This window comes from Canis lupus, chromosome 27 (genome assembly GCF_011100685.1).
Source record: "Canis lupus familiaris isolate Mischka breed German Shepherd chromosome 27, alternate assembly UU_Cfam_GSD_1.0, whole genome shotgun sequence".
NCBI lineage: Eukaryota > Metazoa > Chordata > Mammalia > Carnivora > Canidae > Canis > Canis lupus.
Window position 1 is genome coordinate 3309570 of NC_049248.1, and position 18773 is coordinate 3328342.

Here is an 18773-nt window from a genome sequence, read left to right on the forward strand (position 1 = left end):
TGTGTCATAAATTAATTGACCATATATGGTTGGGTTTCTTCTGGGCACTCTCTTCTGTTCCATTGATCTATGTGTCTGTTTTTATGTCAATACTGCACTGTTTTGATTATTGTAACTTTATTTATTTTAAGATTTTATTTATTTATTCATGAGAGACACAGAGAGATAGAGAGAGGCAGAGACACAGGCAGAGGGAGAAGCAGGCTCCATGCAGGGAGCCCTACGTGGGACTAGATCCCAGGTCTCCAGGATCACACCCTGGGCCACCCGGGCTGCCCTGATTACTATAACTTTATAATACAGTAAATCAGGGAAGATGATGCCTTTGTTGTTCTTCCTCAAAGATTACTTTGGCTACAAACCATGAGAGACTCCTACTCTGGGAAACAAACAAAACGTTGTGGAAGGGGAGATGGGTGGGGGTATGGGGCAACTTAGGTGATGGGCCCTAAGGAGGGCACTTGATGGGATGAGCACTGGGTGTTATAACATGTTGGCAAATTGAATTTAAATAAAACATTTTTAAAAAGATTACATTGGCTATTTGAAATTTTTTTGTGGTTCCATATACATTTTAGAATTGTTTTATTTCTGTGAAAAATGCTATTGGACTTTTGATAGGGATAGCATTGAATTGAATTGTAGGCTACTTTGGGTAATACGTCATTTTTACAAAATTAGTTCTTCTTTTTTTTTATTTATTTATGATAGTCACATCAGAGAGAGAGAGAGAGAGAGAGAGAGAGGCAGAAGCAGGCAGGCTCCATGCACCGGGAGCCCGACGTGGGATTCGATTCCGGGTCTCCAGGATCGCGCCCTGGGCCAAAGGCAGGCACTAAACCGCTGCGCCACCCAGGGATCCCCAAAATTAGTTCTTCTAATCCATGAGCATAAGATACCTTTCCATTTATTTGTGACTTTTTAAATTTCTTTCATCAATGTCTTATTAGCAATGTATACCTTTTGCCTCCTTGGTTAAATTTATTCCTGTTATTTTATTCTTTTTAATGTAATTGTAAATGGGATTGTTTTCTTATTTTCTCTTTCTGCTAGCTTATTGTTAGTGTGTAAAAATGCAACTGGGGGTGCCTGGGTGGCTCAGTTAGTTAAGCATCTGCCTTCAGCTCAGGTCATGATCCCAGGGTCCTGGCATCAAGTGCTGCACCAGATTCCCTGCTCTACAGGAAGCCTGCTTCTCCCTCTCCCTCTGCCTGCCATTCCCCCAGCTCATGCTCTGTCTCAAATAAAAAAATAAAATCTTTTTAAAAATGCAACTGATTTTTGCATATTGATTTTGTACCCTGCAGCTTTTTTTTTTAAAAAGATCTTATTTCAGAGAGAGAGCATAAGTGGGGGGCAAGGGAAGGTGGAGAGGGAGAGGGAGAAGCAGACACTCTGCTGAGTAGGGAGCCCAACAAGGGGCTTGATGCCAGGCCCCAAGATCATCACCTGAGCTGAAGGTAGACATTCAACCAACTGAACCACCCAGGTGCCCCTGTACCCTGCAGTTTTACTGAATTTATTACCTTTAACAATTTTTTGGTAGAGTCTTTAAGGTTTTCTACATATAAAATCATGTCACCTGCAAATAGTGATCGTTTTATTTCTTCCTTTCCAATTTGGATGGCTTTTATTTATTTTTCCTGCTTAATTGCTCTGGCTAAGACTTCTGATATTATGTTGAATGAAAGTGGAAAGATTGGGTATCCTTGCCTTGTTCCTAATCTTAAGGGAAAAGCTTTCAGCTTTTTGCTGTTGAGTGTGACATTAGCAGTGGGCTTGTCATGTGTGGTCTTTATTATGTTGAAATACATTCCATCTATATCCACTTTGTTAAGAGTTTTTATCATAAAAAAGGGCTATCATAAATTTATGTTGAATATTGTCACATGCTTTTTATGCATTAATTGAAACGATCATATGACTTTTATCCTTTGTTTAGTTAATTTGATATATCATATGGATTGATTTGTGGATGTTCAATCATCTTTGAATCCCTGGAATAAGTCTCATTTGATCATAATGTTTGAACCTCTGAATTTATTGTTGAATTCAGTTTACTAATATTTTGTTGAGGGCTTTTTCATTTATGTTGATTAGGGATATTGGCCTGTAATTCTCTTTTTTCTTTTTCTTCCTTCCTTCTTTCCTTTCTTCCTTCCTTCCCTGTGGTGTCCTTGTCTGGTTTTGGTATCAGGGTACTATTTCCCTCATAAGATGAGTTTGGAAGCATTCCTTCTCTTCAGGTTTTTGGAAGAGTTTGAAAAAAGGCTAGGTATTACATTTTCTTTAAATGTTTTGTAGAATTCACCAGGGAAGCCTTCTGGCCCTGGACTTTTGTTTGTTGAAGGTTCTTGATTACTGATTCAATCTCCTCACTGGTAATTGATCTATTCAGATTTTTTACATCGTTATGATTCAGTCTTGGAAGATTGCACATTTTTAGGAATTTATCCGCTTCTAGGTTGTCCAGTTTATTGTCATACAATTGTTTATAGTTTATAGTTTCTTGTGATCCCTTGTATTTCTTTGGTCTCAGTTGTAATTTCCCCTTTCAATCTGTTTCTAGGGAACCTTTCCAAAAACATAGGTTGCTGAAATATCTCATAAGTAATCTTCTCGATTTTGAAGACAAAGTTCTAGCTTTGTTGAGAAAGGCTTTTTCTATTGCTTGGGAAAAATGTGGTATGAACTGCCTTTTTTGAGACAGATGAGCAAACTTCATTGAAGCAAGAGACTGAGCAGTTTCTGGAATGTGAGAGGACTTTCCAGGGCTTGGTTGCATTAAGTGGGATGACCAGACTAGCAGGTGCCTGCAATTAATCTTTCTATTCTTCAGTAAAATGCAGATGACCCAATGAGATACATAGATCTCTAAATACCCTCAGGCTAATCCAATCCTGGCCAACAAAATAGCCACTACTTATAGTGAAGGAATCCCAAGGACCAATTTCACCCTCTGCTATGAATAATTACTTCCTCTTTCTTCCAGCAGGCCTCTCACTTATCCCTCTCTTCACCAACTTTTCTTTCAAGACTAAAAGTTGCTCTTTGGAATCTTGGGAGTGGACCTGACACCTCTGATTCACAACCATTTAATCCTGTGGAATTTGACTAACATCTCTCTTATTGCCAGCTGTCATCCATTCATCTTTCCTTTGGTTTTGTGCCTTCTTTCAGCTTAGCTACAAAGTAGGAAATGAGAGTAGAGCAGAAGGTAGTGCTTATATGCCTGGAGTTCTTACTATGTACTAAGCATTGTATTGGACACTTCACATGATCTCATCAAACCTCACAGTGACACAGTGATAGGTAGGTAGGTAGGTAGGTAGATAGATAGATAGATAGATAGATAGATAGAGAGAGAGAAAGAGATAGACAGATCTTATAAACCAGTAAGTGCTATCTGAAGTTTAAAATAATACCGTATGACAGACTGGTGCAAAGTCCTGGAATATAGCATTGTGAGGCTGGGTGCCCATTGGGCATGATAACGTGACTTGGAGATCAGTATAGAATAATACACATCTAACTCACAGATTCTGCTCTCAGACAGTTCCTCAAGAATCATTCTGACCCAGACAAGACTTACTGTGCCTAGGTGACTTGAATCAGACTAGTTCTGGAAAAGACTCCAAATTAATGACAATCAATCACAGTTTACATGCCTATCATGAGTCCTAAAATATAGGTATGGGGAAGGATAAAAAAAAAATGTGTCCCTCTCTCAGAGAATTTATATAGTCTAGTTAGGAAGATTAGATTAACATACACTTTTTATGACATTTAATGTTCTTTCTCCTATTTACAAAAGCAATATACATTCACTATATAAAATATAAAAAATCAAATAGAAGAAAATAAAAACCATCCCAAATCTCACTACCCAAATTAACCAGAGTCAAAATCCCAAATTATAACTCTTTACACACACACCTCCCTCACCAGCCCTCCACAAATGGGCATACTACTTGTACTCTAACCTCACACCGTCATACAAGGAGGTTCTTGTGCAAATGGAACACAAATTTTCCATCTCCTCTTTCCCTCCTAGGGATGTCTGCCTAGGAATATGACTTGGCTTATGGTACAGAAAGAGTTGGTTTTTTTTTTTTTTTTTTTTTTTAAGCTACTTTAAGTTCTCAGTGTATCCATCAATCAACTGATAGCTCTGTAAAGTTTCCTGTTTCTTGTGCAGGTAGGCCTCTTAGGCTTATATTACCGTTTGAGGTGAGGGGGGAAAGGAAGTGATTGTCCTAGCTCTGTACCAACAATGTAAAGAATGTAAAACTATTCCCCTTTGGGCAGAGAAGGGCCAATAAATACTATATCACATATGGGAAAATGGTTTTCTTCCATAATGTAGCTACAAACTATATTTGAGAGTTAATAGTTGGTTGTGCATGCATGCATGTCTGTGAGAGAGAGAGATTCTGGGAGGATTTCTTCTCAGAAATGGCACTTCTCAATGGCAGCAAGATCTTAAAATAGTCTGACAGCCCACATTGGACTCATCTGCTAAAGGGAAGGTCCCCTGTGGTGGCAATCTAGGCTAGAGGTCCTAAACTAGCAGCACACAGTGTTTAAAATTTAAATTAGTATTCTGGGGATCCCTGGGTGGCTCAGTGGTTTGGCACCTGCCTTTGGCCCAGAGCATGATCCTGGAGTCCCGGGATCGAGTCCCACATCAGGTTCCCTGCATGGAGCCTGCTTCTCTCTCTCTGCCTGTGTCTCTGCCCCTGTGTGTGTGTGTGTCTCTCGTGAATATATAAATAAAATCTTTAAAAAATTTTTTAAAATTAGTATTCAGTGTGAAACCACCAGGAGATATCACGTGACTTAGGATTTCTGGCTTTTGTTGAAAGAAAGAGAAGTAAGTAAATAAAAATAGATATAGCAATCCTGGGCTCTTTTCTTTCTTCTTCTTTTTTTTAATCAAGGAGATTAGCTGTTCTGGGTATTATATTTTTTTCCCCAGCTTGTTGTGTTTTTAATTTGTGGGGGGGGGGGGGCTTTTTAATGTTTTTTTTTAAGATTTTATTTGCTTATTCATGAGAGACACAGAAAAGGCAGAGACAGGTAGAGGGAGAAGCAGACTCTTCACAAGGAGCCTGATGGGGAACTCGATCCTGGAACCCCAGGATCACACCTGAGCTGAAGGCAGACATTCAACCATTGAGCCAACCAGGCGTCCCAATTGTTGTTGTTTTTATTTCTGTACAGAAATTTTAAATAGTGATGTAGTCCAACTTACTAATCATTTCTTTTATGGCTTCTGAATTTCATATCTTGATGAGAAAAATTTTAGTACCTGTATTAATTGACTAGGGCTATCATAACAAAATACCAGACTGTGTGGCTTAAACAACAAAAATTTCTTTCCTCCCAGGTCTGGAGCCCAGAAATCTAAGATCAAGGTGTCGGCAGGGCTGGTTTCTTCTGAGGCCTCTCTCCTTGGCTTGTCACCACCTTGGTCGCCACCTCCCTGTGTCTTCACATGACCTTTCTTGTCTCTGTGTCCTAACCTCCTTTTCTTCTATGGACACCAGTCAGATTGCATTAGGGCCCACCGCAATGAACTTATTTTAACTTAATTACCTCTTTAAAAACCCTACCTCCAAAAATAGGATCCGATTTTATTTTCTAGATAGTAAGCTAAGTGTTCCAACTTTATTTATTAGTCATCTTTTCCATGCAAATTTTGAAATTCTTCCTTTATCTTACAGTCAATTTCCGTGTATACTTGGGTCTATTTCTGGATACTATTTTTTTTTTTTTAAAGATTTGAGAGAGAGCAAGCCAGCGTGAGCCAGAGACAGCACAAGCTGGAGGAGAGGCAGAGAGACAGGCCCTACTGAGCAGGGAGCCTGACGTGGGGCTCAATCCCAGGACCCCCAAGATCACGATCTGAGCCAAAGGCAGACGCTTAACTGACTGAGCCCCCTAGGCACCCCTGGATACTATTTTATACCACCAATCTTTCTATTCCTGTGCCACTACCAAACTTCTAATGAGTGATTTTATAATATATTTTAATTTTCTAGGGCTAATTTTACCCTGTAATTTTTCTCTTTCAGAATTTTCACCACTATTTTTGCATATTTGCTTTCAGCATTTACTTTAGCATTGCTTTACCTTGTAAAAAATAAAATAAAATCTGACAGCATTTTTATTGTGATAGGGTCAAATAGGTAGATGAATTTAGGAAAGACCTTACATGTTCATATTATTGAGACTTTACATGTCTATATTATTTCTTATTTCTTAGCATTGTATACTTTTTTGTACTGTTTAAATTTTTGACCCCATACATGTATTACTTTTTATAACCAGAAAAAATTCATTTCCATTCTAAAATAAATTAAAAATAAAAGAGTGCAAAAAGGGTAAACAATGATTAGTAGAGATAAATTTATCTAGATAAGCCATTTTGGAGTTCCTTAAATTCTAAACCCCACAATTATATCTTCTTTTCTGTTTGTGGATGTTTTACTTTCTCACAGTGGGAACAGAATAGATTCAGCGACATATTTTGACATTATCTGCTTGTTATACTAATGAGAAATGTTGGTTCTCCCTTCTGCTTCATCTCATTTTTTCAAATTCAAAAGATATGCTACTCTCTCAAAGGTTGTGTAGACTGAGAGAGGCAGCCTGTAATCTTGGCAGGCTTCCCTAACATTCCCCAGCCAAGGCCCTCATTGTCTGACCAAACTGAAAGGGGTCAGGTTTCCAGTGACAAAGGGGGCTGCTTCAGGTCCTGCTCCAGCCTCACCAGCAACCAGCTGCTTTTCTCTCCCGAGCTCAAGTGTCTTCCTCACCCCTCCAGAAGATAGGCAAGCCCAAGGAGAGACCTGTAGCTAGGGATCAAGCACCTCAAGTGGGTCGTTATGCCTTTAATGTGGTGAAAAAGTGATCAGGTGTTGTTACACTTCTTTTTAAGAGATTGTTTCTAGCATTGTTTCTTGGATTTCAGGTTAAGTGAAGGCCTACTAGTTCTATTTTCTTTCTTGCTCCATTTTCTTTCATTCATGCATTCACTCATTTCAGCACACATGTGAGAGAAGCCATTCTAAAGTGTAAGAATCGTGTCAGTCTTTTTTTTTAAAGATTTTACTTATTTGAGAGCAAGAACATGGGGTGGGGGAAAGAGGGACAGAGGGAGAGGGAGAGAGAGAGAGAAGCAGACTCCCTGCTGAGCAGGGAGCCAGCTGCGGGGAACAATCCCGGTTGGTTCCCCAGGATCATGACCTGAAGGCAGACACTTAACCCCTGTGCCACCCAGGCACCCCTCACATCATTCTTCTGCTCTCAGCCTCCACTGACTTTGCACTTCACCCAGAGTAAATACCAAGTCTTTATAATGGCCTACTTCGGGCTTTCCCTGATCTATCCACTGATTCCCAACATCTGTGATTTCATCTCCAACTTTTCTACCATTCACTCTACTCCAGCCCTACTGGCCTCCTTGCCATCCCTTTAATGCTGGAACTTTCTTACCTCAGCCAGCTACCTGGGTTACTCCCTCACCTCCCTCAGTGCTTTATGCAAATGTCACCATATCAGTGAGGCCTTGTCTGGTCACCCTAGCTAAAATTGTAAGCCTGTACTCTCTACCCCTCATCCTGGCTTAATTTTTCTTCCTAGAGCTTATCACTATTAACATATTACAAAATTAGTTTCTTACCATCTATCTTCCCTTACTAGAATATAAGCTCTATGAGGACAGGAATTTTTGCCTGTTTGTTTTATTTTATCTCCAGAGCCTAGAATAATGCCTGCTATTCATAAACATTTGCCAAATGAATAAACAAGTGGATCATCACTCTAGGTTGGGATCAGGGCATTCATCCATCTTCTAGCTACCTTTCCTCAAAGCCAGAGGTTTTGGGGTGTCTGGTTCTCTCTCCTAGAGCAAGAGTTTTAACTTTCACAGAGTTATTATATTAAGATGTAGGGTTTCCCAGATGCACCACAATCCTTAGAACTTTTTTCCTCAGGTTAATTGCTTTATTGGCAGAATAAATAATCAAGATCTCTTAAGAAAGATATATCACATTTTGGCCTTTTGGCTAAGATTAAGTGTAGAATCTGTTCTTATCAGTTTAATATCTGATACATTCTCTATCTGAGGACAATATATTAAATGGATTTTTGGAATTAGGAGATGGAGTAGAAGCTTGCTCCCTCCATGCATCGACCTGGTATCGCAGTACTTCTAGGAACGGTGCACCCCCCTCAAGGGAAATAAAGGTTGCTTAACATTTTTAAAAAAGTAAAATAACAAACTGAATCTAATTTTGCCTACATTTGAAACTTTCTTTGGTTAATGGGAAAGAATCTCTTCTAACCATAATGTATTTATTTATCATGCATTTATTGTCATTTGATACACAGCACTACTGAAATCAATTTGTTTCTTAGTTCCCTTAATGAGGGTGCAGGGGAGGGTGCAGACCTTCATTTATTCAACAAATATTTATTGATTGCCAGCTAGAGCCAGAATTGGTATATAGTACTGGAGATAATTCTGTCCTTCATAAAATTTACAGTCTAACAGAAGATAGACAATAAACTGATTGGTAAATATATAATCACAAGCTGAAGAAAGCACACTGAGGGTAATAAGCAGAGTACTGTAGATAAATGGTAACTAGATGGACCTTTTTAGAGACAGGTAGGGCAGGCTTCTCTGAGGAAATACTATTTTAGCTGTCATTTAAGGATAAGGAGGAGCCAGCCAAGACATATATGGAGATGGAGAGTTGGTGCATTCTCAAAACTGAAAGGAGACCAAGGTGGCTGAAGCAAAATGAACAGAAACAGAGCCCAAGGATGTTGCAGATATTGAAAAGATGTGGAGAGATCATGGTGAGGAGCTTAGGTTTTATTCCAAGTGTGCTATGAAACCATTGAGGAGTTACTGAGCAGGTGATTACTTAACCCAACTTACTTTTGGGGCACGGCCCAGTCGGTTAAGCATCTCCCTTCAGCGCAGGTCCTGGGTCCTGGGATCGAGCTCCACATTGGGCTCCCTGCTCAGCGGGGAGTCTGCTTTTCCCTCTCCTTCTGCCTGCTGCTCTGCCTGCCTGTGCTCTCTCTCTGTGTATCAAATAAATAAATAAAATATTTAACCCAACTTACTTTTAAAAAGATCACTCTGCCTCTTTGAAGTGTGATAGTCACTAGCCACATGTGGCTGTTAAGTGCTTGAATTATGGCAAGTCAGAATTGAGATGCACTATAAGTGTAGAATATACATTATTTTGTGTATTTAAAATGTTTCGGGATCCCTGGGTGGCGCAGCGGTTTGGCGCCTGCCTTTGGCCCAGGGCGCGGTCCTGGAGACCCGGGATCGAATCCCACGTCGGGCTCCCGGTGCATGGAGCCTGCTTCTCCCTCTGCCTGTGTCTCTGCCTCTCTCTCTCTCTCACTGTGTGCCTATCATAAATAAATAAAAATTTAAAAAAAATGTTTCATTTAAAATTATATTAAAATGTAGGGCAGCCCCGGTGGCGCAGCGGTTTGGCGCCGCCTGCAGCCCGGGGCCTGATCCTGGAGACCCGAGATGGAGTCCCACGTCGGGCTCCCTGCATGGAGCCTCCTTCTCCCTCTGCCTGTGTCTCTGCCTCTCTCTCTCTGTCTCTCTCTCTCTGTGTTGCTCATGAATAAATGAATAAAATCTTTAAAAAAAAAAAACATTAAAAAATAAAATTATATTAAAATGTAAAATATCTCACTAATCTTTATATCGATTACATGTTGACATATTTGAATACGTTTGGTTAATAAAGCATATTATCAAAATTATTTTCACCTGTTTCTCTTTAGTTTAATGTGGCTACTAGAAAATTTTAAATTACATATGTGGTCATGTTATATTTCTATGGGACAGTGTTGCTCTGGCTATATATGAAAAATGGATCGGAGGGAGAGCAACAGAAGAAGTGAGAAGACCCAGGGCTGAGACTATTGGAATGAATTTAGAACTGATGGACTAGTTGAGTTAATGTGTTATCGTGAGAAATAGTAGCAAATACATCTGAGATAGGATTTTTGGTGAGAGTTTCTATAAAATTTACTGATAAATTGAGGATGGTTTCCACATTTCTGAATTGAGCAAGAGCTTACATGATAGTTCTAGATACTGAGATGAGTAAAGCTAGGGAAGGACTGGCTTTGGGGTGGTAAAGGAATGTCAAGCCCAGTTTTGGACATATTAAGTTTGAGCGGCCTGAGTCATTCCAATGGATAAGCCACACTGACAGAGAGTGATTTGGGACTGGAGCTCAAGGGAGAGGTTTGGCCTAGACTAAAGAGAAAATTCTGAGTGCTCAGCACCTACATGGTATGTAGGGTTAGGAAGATAGTGTAGACAGAGAAGATAAGAGGGCCCAAAGATTGAGTCCTGTGTATGTTAGTTAGCTTATATGCCATAGTAACTGTTGGGGTGTGACTAGCAGACTAGGGGTCTGCAAAGGAGAGCAAGAACAGAAACCTGAGAGCAATACAAGGAAGTGATGGTGTCATTAAACTAAGATATGAGCTTGGAGAAAGAAGAGTTCCCAGCTATGACAAATGCTGCAGAGAGGTCAGAGAGATAAGTACTGAGCAATACTCATGGATTCAAGCAACAAGGAAGCCATATACTATGAAAAAGCCCGACCAAATCCGGTTGTCCATAGCAGGTGGGAAAGGAAGCAAGGTAGTAAATGGAAGGTAAAGCAGCAGTGTGTGAAGACATTCTCTTTAAAGGAGTGTGACTCTGAAGAGATCAGAGAGAAGGAAATCACCCGGAGAGAGATAAGGAATCAAAGAGGAGACAGGGCTTATCAGAGGAACCCCAGGAACTTGTTTCCCAGTTTGAGAATCACTGATCACATACCCGATTTGGAAACATGAATCTGAGATCTGTGTCTGGCTTCACCTATACCATGTGTGTGGCTGGCTTCATGGTATCACGTTGAGCCACATGCTTAAAAGGACCTTGTGCTTGCGCTGGTGCTCTACTGTCACCATCTTGAAATTCCTCATAATATTTGAACAAAGAGTCCCACATTTTTCTTTTGTACTGGGCCCTAAAAATTATGTAACTGCTTCTGGTCAAATGGTGATATATGACTTTTTTTAAAAAAAATTGAGATGTAATTCACATACCAGGGCAGCCTGGGTGGCTCAGTGGTTTAGCGCTGCCTTCAGCCGAGGGCTTGATCCTGGAGACCTGGGATCAAGTCCCACGTCGGGCTCCCTGCGTAGAGCTGGTTTCTCCCTCTGCCTGTGTCTCTGCCTCTCTTTCTCTCTGAGTGTCTCATGAATAAATAAATAAAATCTTTAAAAATAATAACAATTCACATACCATAAGTACTTGACTTACTTGTGCCTTGATTTCCTCATCTTCAAATAACCAAAATAAATCTTACCTCTTAGGTAGGTGGTATGAAACTGAATGCAAAGTTCTGTAAGTTCCTCCAATAAAGTGACTTTTTCTGTTAGGTGAGCTGTCATACTTGTTTTGTATTCCACTACTTATTGTTCCTTGGTTTCTTGCAGCTGCAGCTGAGGCTTCCTATCCTTAACCAATACTGATAGAATTCTTTTCTTCCATTTCACACCAACAACATTTTCCAAATAAGATTTAAACATATTGATCACAGCATCCTCTTTCTGAAACTCTCTCTACTTGGTGGGGTTTAGATCTATCAATGATTGTCCTCTGAAGGCACAAGTAGATACAAATATAAGACTTGGCTGAGCAAAATCAAGGCTTTAATTTCTGTCTTATGAAGGTGCTCACGATAGCAGTTAGTGAGCAGCTAAGTTAGTGAGAAAACAGAAAAAGAGAGGTTGGTCTGTCTCTGACATTTGCTGGGCCCAAGGCACAAATACAGGCAAGGAAACAAACTATAGACTTAATATTTAAAATTTATAATTTATGGGGCACTTGGATGGCTCAGTGGTTGAGCAACTACCTTTGGCGCAGGTCGTGATCCCAGGGTCCTGGGGTCAAGTCCCACATCAGGCTCCCCGTGGGAGCCTGCTTCTCCCTCTGCCTATGTCTCTGCCTCTCTCGCTGTATGTCTCTCATGAATAAACAAAATCTTTAATAAATAAATAAATAAATTTTATAATTTACGGTAACAAAACTCATATCTCCTTCTACCTTGACAAATATATTTTTGTAATGTTGGCTTGGTTTAAATAGAAAATTTGGACTCCTTGGATTCTTGCTGGAGCACAACAGTGTGAGGTGAGTCAGCCTCCAGTCCTCCCCATGTTTTCTTCCTATTTCTGGCTCAGAAAGTTTTAGGGACTGATGGAGCAGTAACTACAGAGGGACTAAAGGCTGAGGGCACAGAGAACTTTGAAATCTCACCCTTGAGGTGAGCTGGGCATGTGAGGACACCCTAGTTTTTATTATCATTATAGAGATTCATTTCTCAGAATTGGAAAAGATGTAGGAATGTTAGGGTCAACTGAGGGAAGAGCTCACGTTGTGTGTCCTAACCAATGCCCTGAGCACCATTGGGTTTAACCTCACCTGTCACTTGAGGTCCTCTCCCACGAATAGCTGTTCAGTGGTACCAGGCCCCTTTCCATTGGGGTTGACAAGACCAAATCAAAGGTGCAAGCAGAAATGGAAAGGCATGGCAAGAAGTTTTAAAGAATGGGGGCTGAGACACTTTATTTTCCAATCATCCTATAGCTGGTATCAGCATCTGTTTTTTTTACAAGCACAGGATTCAGTACTTGCTCTCTGAACATGAGGTACAAGTTGGTACACCAAACATTTCTGGAGGAGGTGGTGGTGGGGAGAAGTAGTGGACACTATTATGATAGGTGGATATCTAGACTCTGAGAGTATCTCCAGAGTTTCTATCCAAATAAGAAAATAATTCAGCCTGATGTTATGTTCCTTTGTCACTAGTAGGATGGTGAATTGAATTTGTCCAAGCTCTTGCCTTGCTTTCTTGTATTTATGTCAAAGAAATAGTGAGAAGCAAGGGAAGCTGCTAGGGGACATGCCAGATAGAAAGAGTCTTTCTAAAAATAAATAAATAAACAGATAAAACAGAGCCAACAGACTCAGGAAGACAGTGAGCATTAGCAAACAATGTTATGACCATGGACCCATCCTTACCCAAAGCTTAGGAACTAAACTCACAGCCAATAAATTTTTCCTCCTTTTTCCTTTCATTTCCTTCCCTTTCTTCTTTTCTTTCTTTCTTTTTTTGCATGAGTTGCTTTAAGTTGATTTCCTATCATTCACAACTGAAAGAGTCCTGACTAACCTCTGGAGTAAGGCCTTATAGTCATGAAGAGAGAGTTGAGATGAGTTGATTAGCGTAAGGAAAATATTTCCAGATTACTTCCAGTCCATAAGTATGGCTTCAATTGGATACATTACTTTGAGTCAGAACTGATAAACATTCTCTGGGAATCTGTATAAGCACTTGACCAGAAGTTTTGGGTAAGCCATTCTTTCTAACCCCACTCCTTACACACAACAACAGTTGCCTGAATTTCTCCAGAGTAGAAGGTAAAGAAAGCAAAGAAAGCCATCTACATTTATATAGATCTATCTATATCTATCTCCAACAACCAGCTGACAATAAGATACTATATCATATAACCATACATATTGTATAACTATATAGTATAACCAGATACAATAAGATACAGTCAGTTACCGACTCCCATGATAAAGGCCATATTGTCTTAATTAAGTGATCATACACAAATACTTACTGAGTTCCTACTAAGTGCAGAGCATTAGGATCAATATTGTGGCAGATGCAGGGAGGTAGAAAACATTAGTCCTTTCTAGGAGTTTCTAAAGTTAATGGAGAGATAAAACCTAAATAGTGTACATCAAAAATTAAAAAAAAAAAAAAATAGAGCCCTGCATCAGGCTGCCTGCTCTGCAAGGAGTCTACTTCTCCCTCTCCCTCTGTGTGTGCTCCCCCTCTCTCTTTCTCTCTCAAATAAATAAGTAAATCTTTAAGAAGACAAGAAAAGAAAGTTTAAAAAAATATGAGTGTTTGGAAAAGAGTACTGGAGTTTGACAGTTCCTCTAAAAGTTAAATATGGAGTTACCATTTGATTCAGCAACTCAATTTCTAGGTATTTACCCAAGAGGAAAGAAAACATATGTCCACACAAAGATTGTACGTGAATGTTCACCGTGGTACTATTCATAATAGCCAGAGGTGGAAACAACCCAAATGTCCACCCACAGAGGACTAGATAAACAAATGTGGTGTATCCATAAACTGGGCTATTATTCAGCCATAAAAGGAAATAAAGTATTATGGCACAAAAAGAAATATATATTTGGTCTTTGTTCCTGTTTCCTGGCACAGAGCTCCATAATGCCATTTGAATCTCCTATGTGATGGGGTGATAAGAAGGTCTTTTGTTATTCATACCTGAGTTCACACTAGTGGAGTGACTCTTGGTGGGCCCAAAAGCTTCACAATGGGAGTTGGTTGCAAGCAAGATCAGCCAGGAAGTTTTGGTCCTACTCCCAAAATCCAAGGAAGAAAGAGAGACAGAAGATTGAGTTCAATCACCAATAGCTAATGATCTAATCAATTATGAATGAAACCTCCATAAAAATCCCCTAAACAGCAGGGCTCAGAGGGCTTCCAGGTTAGTGAACACATCAAAGTGCTGGGAGGGTGGCATGCGTTGAGAGGGCATGGTAGTCCTGTGCCTCCTCTCCAGACTTTCCCCATGCATCTCTTTGATTTGGCTCTTCCTGAGTTATATCTTTATAATAAACTGATAACAATAAGTAAAGTGCTTTCTTGAGTTCTGTGAGTTGAAGTTATTCCAGTGAATCATCAAACCTAAGATGTGGGTTCATGGAAACCCCTAAATATGTAGTTGGCTGGGCAGAAATGTGGGTAAGCTAGGCACCCCATCAGCAGCTGGGGTCTGAAGTGGGTTCAGTCTTGTGGGACTGATCCCTTAACCTTGTGGGATCTGATGCTAACTCCAGGAACTAGTGGTGGAATTGAACTGTAGGACAGCCCAGCTGGTAGCAAGGAATTGGTCCATGTCAAGAAGAAAGAACATTGACACATGGTACAACATGGATGAACCTTGAAAACATTATGGTAGGTAAAAGAATCCAGACAGAGAAGGTCACGTATTATATGATTCCATTAATATTAATATTAAATGACTAGAGTAGACCAGTTACTTTCTACCAGAGAGTAGATTCCCGGCTGGCAAGGACTTGGAGGAGAGGGAGAACTGGGAATGGCTGTTAATGGGCTTCTATTTGGAGGGATAAAAATGTTTGGGAGTTAGACAGTGGTAATGATTGCATAACTTGGTGGGTATGCTGAAAACGACTGAATTGTACACTTTAAAAATAAACAAACTTTTTGTTTAAAAAAGCAAAAGGAAGGAGTGTGACACAGTTATATGGGAGAAATCATCAAACCAGCTCTCCTTGCATAGAGCAATGCATTGTGAAGAAGACACTATAATGACACACAGGACAAATTATAGCTTCCAGTCAACTGACAGTGACTTCAAAATAGCTGATTCCATAATGGCTATTTTCAGGCTATTGCCTTAGCCTAATACAGAAACCAAATGTTTCTATCTTAATCACATAGCCAAATCTTTGCTGACTCCCAACATCTACTTTCCTCTTACTCTTTTTAAACTGGTTATAAGAAATCATTTGTTATTTTCAGCTAAAAATAATTACAATATGTATCAAAAGACTGAGGTTGTTGTATTAGCCTGTGTTCTTCCTGGAAAGCAAGGAAGACCAAGCCTTGAGTAAAAGTATTTGGAGGTGGGGGACAGTAATCCCATAGAGGTAGGGAGAGTAACACAGGAAAGAAGAGAAAACCAATACAAAAGTGTAATCTCAAAATAGTCATTATAGGAAATTGCATCTCTATCTTCTTAGGGCTTTTTGAGGAGCTACGTGGAATGGCCTCAGAATTATCCACCTTAGATCAGGAAGGATTGATTCTTAATCACATTTGTCAAGATTTGCTTTGTGAGGCATGGGCTCGCCTGCATTTCTAGGTTGTGCATGCATGAGTACTGGGTGGATTTTGCAGAAATTCCCTCACCTTGGTCTCTGAGTTCTGGGTTAGAACAGAAGAATTATGCCAGAGAGAAATTGGTTGCTTCTGCATGGGACTTACATCATTAGTTTCCCTGGTTTTCAGGCCTTTAGATCTGGACTTGAACTATAATATTAACTTTCCTGGACCCCATCCTGTAGACAGTAGATCATGAGAAGCAGGCCTCCCCCTCCCCCAGCAGAGAGCTCAATGCAGGGCTCAATCTCAGAACTCTGGGATCATGATCTGAGCCAAAGACAGATGCTTAACCAACTGAGCCACCCAGGTGCCCCAAATTTACACAATGTTAACATCAAATAGATTTCAGTAAAAAAAAAAAAAAAAAAAAAAAAAATTCATGCAAAAAAAATATTGTAGAAAATGAAGGCTAAAAGATCAATAAGGGGAAGAATTATTCCAGCCTGCAGATGTAGGGATTATAACAGAGGTGAAACTTGGATTTGTAACATTAACATAATTCTGTCATAGTTATCTGATTGTGTTACCATATTTACTTAAATATAATATATTTTACTTATATATTGCTTGCAATTTAAGTAGTTCTCACTTTTCTTACCATGCCTAAAATGTGTAAACATAAAATAAGACTGGGGAAGGACAATCTTTTCAACAAATGGTACTGGGAAAATTAAATATACACAAGCAAAAGAATGAAGTTGGACCTTTACCTTACACCATATATAAGAACTAAAAAAAAAAAAAAAAAAAAAAAAAAAGGATCAAAGACCTACATATAAATGGTAAAAGTATAAAGTGCTTAGAAAAAAACTTAAGAGAAATTTTCATGACATTGGATTTAGCAATGGTTTCTTGCATTTGAAACTGAAAGTACAGGCAGCAAAAGAAAAAGCAAATAAATTGGACTGCATCAAAATTAAAACATCTATGCCTCAAAGAACAATATCAAGAGAGTCAAGAGACAACCTACAGAATGGAAGAAAATATTTGCAAATCATTTATCTAAAAGGGATTAGTATCCAGAATATACAAAGAACTCCTACTTTCCAACAACAATAAGACACTACCTAATACAAAAGTGGGCAAAAGACTTGAATAGATATTACTCTAAGACAGATAAACAGATAGCCAATAACCACATTAAAAAATTATCAATATCACCAGTCATTAGAAAAATACAAACCATATTAAGATACCACTTCATACCCATTAGGAAAGCTACTATTAAATAAAACCCAAACAGCTGAAAATAACAAAAGTTAGTAAGAATGTAGAGAAATTGAAAACATTATACTTTGCTGATTGTGAATGTATAATAGTGCAACCATTATGAAAAAACGTTTTGAAACAAAACAAAACAGTTTGGCGGTTCCTCAAAAGCTAAATATAGAATTACCATATGATCCAGCAATTCCACTTCTGCGAATACATTCAAAGAATTGAAAGCAGCAACTCAAATAGATATTTTACATCCATGTTATAGCAGGATTATTCACAATAGCCAAAAGATAGAAAGAACCATGTGTTTAAAAGATGAATGGAAGAAAAAAATATGATATACTTTTGATGAAATAGTATTTATTCAGTCTTATAAAAAAAAGGAAGTTGGTACAAAAAGAATGAATCTTAAGGACATACTATGTGAGCTAACCCAGACCCAAAGGGATAGATATTGTATAAATCCACTTACATGAGGTGCCTACAGTAGGCAAATTCATGGAGACAGAAAATAGATTAGAGGTTACCAAGGTCTGAGGAGGGAGACATGTGGAGTTGTTGTTTAACGGGTATAGAGATTCTTCGTGGGGTCACAAAAACATTTTGGAAATAGATACTGGTAATAGTTATACAACATTGTGAATGTAATTAATGTCACTGAATTGTCCACTTTAAGATGCTTAATATGGTGAATTTTATATTACATGTCCTTTGCCATAATAAAAAAAGTCCTGGAAAGCAGAAAAGAAGGAAGGAAGGGAGAGAAGGAGAAAGGAGGAAGGAGGGAAGGAGAGAAAGGACAGGGGGAGGGAGGGAGAAAATAATGCTTAAAAATTCTTCAAAGGGGCAGCCCGGGTGGCTCAGCGGTTTAGTGCTGCCTTCAGCCCAGGGCCTGATCCTGTAGACCCGGGATCGAGTCCCATGTTGGGCTCCCTGCATGGAGCCTGCTTCTCCCTCTGCCTGTGTCTCTGCCTCTCTCTCTCTCTCTCTCTCTGTGTCTCATTAATAAATAAAATCTTTTAAAAAATTTTTTAAATAAAAATTCTTCAAAGGAACCCCTTCAGCAACATCCAGAGCAAATCTATACCATCTTAAATTAATAAAACAATTTTGCAGGGGTCTCTGGGAAAGACAATAAGGTGAATTTTTAGCAGGACAGGTAATTCCCACCTGTGTGTCAAGTAGGGCATCTATAAGGGCAGTGCCTGTAGTGACAATCCTTTGAGAAAAGTAGCTTCAGCCTGGGCAGTTGGCTAGAGTTACTCTGAAATAGAACCCCTACAAGGTTTAACTTTCCTTTCCCCTATTTGTTTGGCTCCTCTTTCCTTATCATGAGCTGAGGCCAAGGCCATGGCCCAAAAGCCACCTGGCACCCAAGGATTCCATGAAGACTGATGCAGAATCACCCTGTCGCTTCAGCTTCTGCCACAGGCTGCCAGAATCCTCCATCTGATACCCTATCTGTCCTGCGCTGCCATCTTG

General features: G+C 39.4%; 1 non-coding gene across 1 annotated transcript; it reads left to right on the plus strand.

Annotated features, from left to right (window-relative positions):
* The first annotated feature begins 8052 nt into the window (after nucleotides 1-8052).
* Nucleotides 8053-8238, plus strand: LOC119866458. The gene has a single exon (XR_005380215.1). It is a non-coding gene; the product is annotated as a U2 spliceosomal RNA (small nuclear RNA).
* Nucleotides 8239-18773: the final 10535 nt, after the last annotated feature.